Below are 3,347 nucleotides of genomic sequence, written 5' to 3' on the forward strand. Positions count from 1 at the left end.
CTCTCTCCTGCTTCTAGCTGTGTCTAAGCTCTCTTAGCCACCTATGCCTGACAGCAGTCTCAGTGAAGGTGATGCCAGGCCAGTTCAGTGTTGATGCCTTGTTCTTGTATTTCTTAGTAAGGTCAGTTGCATTTTATTGCCCTCAGAATTTAACTGTATTTTAACCAAAATGCCCCAAACTCTTACATAAAACGGAAAGGCACATGATGTCTGGTCCGTTCAGTCAATCCCCCTTGCTCTCCAACAGATGCTAGCAGACAGCTCCCTCGCCAGTGGAGCCCCTGCCCCTATGCAGGTAGTAATCAGCTGTGAGCTGCTCTTCTCCCATTTCACAACAGTGACAGTAGTGAGCTCCCTTCTCTCTAAAGCATCGGTTCCCAAACTGAGGGGCATGAAGAAATTCCAAGGGGGCCACGAGGCTGTGAAATTTTCATAATGAAAAAAAAAATGTATCAGCACAAAAAAAATTGTTTTATTTATTTATTTAATAGACCAACAGACAATAAATTACACACATTCTGTATACATAATAATAAATATTCATAAAATTGTCCAATTACAGGCCTATATTATTTAACTACAATAAAGTATTAATCTTCTCATTTTTTATTATGAATGTAAGTAGACAAGAATAAAGGTATAACATAAAGTACAATAATAATAAAAATATAACTATAAATAAAAGTATATAACTGCAATGTTTTCAAATTTCATACCACGAAATGCAAATATTTTTTTTTTTTTGCCTTTCGACGTGGAGGAGTGCCATTTCAGTTGATGGGGAGCCTGAAGAACGCTGTAGAAAGCGATGGAACTTTTTTAAACTTCCTAGCTCGCTCGCGAGAGTGTTTGAGATGGTTCTATCGTGGGAGTGGTTACCGCCACCACTCACTGCGCAAGACCGGCTACTTGCAGGACTGGTGGTGGGGTATATATAGGGCAGCATGCGTCCATACATAATAGTAGTAATAAATAAACGTTCATGATAACTCAAATTAACTTACGTCCGTTATTACTCATGAATCAGAAAAAATATTTTTATAGATTTTTTTTATTAGTATATTATGGTCGCAATTAAGAAAAGGAAATACGACGAAGACTACATTAAGTATGGTTTCACCATCATGGAAAAAAATAGGATCGATCATCCTCAATGCGTAGTATGCCAAGCAGTTCTCAGCAATGATGCCTTGAGACCTAGTCGTCTTGAGTGACACTTGACAAAGAACCACAGTGCTTTGAAAGACAAACCAAAAGAGTTTTTTGCTGCTAAATTTCAAAATTTAAAATGCATGAAGCTGGTCACTACTGGAACTTTTCATCAAGCGTTGGCCAAAGTGGTAGAAGCATCTTATGAACCGTCATTGCTCATCGCTAAAGCCAAGAAAGAGCATATAATAGGAGAAACTCTTCTGAAGCCTTGCTTGTTGAAAGTAGCTGATATTGTGCTTGGTGCTGAAAGCAAGAAAAAAATATCAGAAATTTTGCTTTCCAACAATTCCGTGAAACATCGCATCAATGACATGGCAAAAGATCTAAAACTTCAAGTTGTGGAGCTAGTGAAAGCTTCTCCTTTTTTCGCAATTCAGTGTGATGATACCACTGATGTAGCACAATGCTGTCAGTTGCTCATCTACATTTGATTAATTAACGATGGAACTGTGAAAGAAGAACTGCTTTTTTTGAAGGAATTGACGACCACATCAAAGGCTTCTGATGTTATGAAAATGGTTTCCGACTTTTTTGAAGAAAATGGACTTTCATGGGTAAAACTGGTTGGTGTATGCACAGACAGTGCTCCAGCAATGCTTGGCTCTTGCTCTGGATTTGTGACACTGGTGTAAGAAAAAAAGTCCAGCCGTAACCACGACTCACTGCATCATACACAGACGAGCGTTGGCTGCTAAAACCCTTCCAGATGCCCTATGTGACTCATTGAATTTGGCCATCAAAGTTGTCAATTTTGTGAAGAACAGCGCTTTAAATACAAGACTTTTTCCAGCTCTGTGCATGGATTTGGGAGCGGATCATAAAATTCTTTTGTTTCACATGGAAGGCTTTCCAAAGGGAACATGCTTTCGAGATTATTCGAACTGAAAGATGAAATGGAAAGTTTCCTCAAGCAACAAAAAAAAGAATTATATCATGCATTTATCGACCAAACGTTTCAACTTTCACTGGCATACCTCGTGGACATTTTTGAACCTTTGAACAATCTCAATTTGAAGCTGCAAGGAAACAACACTGCAAACATTATAATGCACCACGATGACATCAAAGCATTTACGGAAAAAAATCAAGCTTTGGAAACATCGAATGCAAGGTCAGATGCCTAACTTTTCATCTTTTCCAACATTTTCATCACTCACTGAAAATGAAGGTTTCCAAAAACTTTGTAAAGAGGATGAGAAGAACAAAATTGTGTTTCATCTGGACTGCCTTCCTGATGAATTCATCCACTATTTTCCAGACAACTTTTCTGGCAACCCTGTTCATAAATTTGCACGTAATCCATTCAACGTTGATGTTGATTCATTGCCAGAAGTATTTCAAGAACAAAGCACTCGAAATGAAATACAATTCAAGTGTGAAAGATATTTTCGAAAACTTAAACCTGGAGGAATTTTGGATAAAATATTACCCAATTTACCCGAAAGTTGGAGAAGAAGGACTACGTATTATTCTTCCGTTTTCATCGATGTACCTCTGTGAAAAAGCTTTTCAAGGTTAGTCATAATAAAAACGAAACAAAGGAATCGACTGGATGTCGAAAACTATTTGCATTGCGCACTTTCATCTTTCAGACCTAGGATTATCCAACTCATGAAGCAAATGCAGCATCATCCTTCACATTTAATTTGTTTTGTTTATGCTATATCTTATTTTAAATTACATTTTTATTAAATTTTTGTGCCAAGAAAAACTATTTGAGCTTATTTTTCATTTTAAATTGAAAAAAATGTATACCAAGTTTTGTGTTTATTTTAAATTTTAAATTACTAATTGAATTTGTTAAAAGGGGGATTGGATGATGGTAAAGGAGAGGTGGGGGGCATGAGGATTTCTCAAAAATTAAAAAGGGGGTGTGATGCCAAAAAGTTTAGGAACCAATGCTCTAAAGCTTCAGGCCAAGTATGTTTTTTGTCATACTCTGAGCTCTTTTTTTTTTTTTCTTCCTATTCTTTAAGTTTTTCTCTCTAGGTAGATAATGAATTTGCCCTATTGTGATTCACTTTCAAGATAGCACAGGTCTCCAGCACATGGATGCAGCAGACAGCATAGCACAGGGAATTCAGTGTAGAAATTGTGACTTAATCAAGAGATGTTGTGTTTATGAAGGGTAACAT

General features: G+C 37.0%; 1 pseudogene; it reads left to right on the top strand.

Moving 5' to 3' along the window:
• The first annotated feature begins 1,073 nt into the window (after positions 1-1,073).
• On the top strand, positions 1,074-2,731 carry LOC128838323 (protein ZBED8-like; annotated as a pseudogene).
• The last annotated feature ends 616 nt before the right edge of the window (positions 2,732-3,347 follow it).

The sequence above is a fragment of the Malaclemys terrapin genome, chromosome 1 (assembly GCF_027887155.1).
Source record: "Malaclemys terrapin pileata isolate rMalTer1 chromosome 1, rMalTer1.hap1, whole genome shotgun sequence".
NCBI classification, from domain to species: Eukaryota; Metazoa; Chordata; order Testudines; family Emydidae; genus Malaclemys; species Malaclemys terrapin.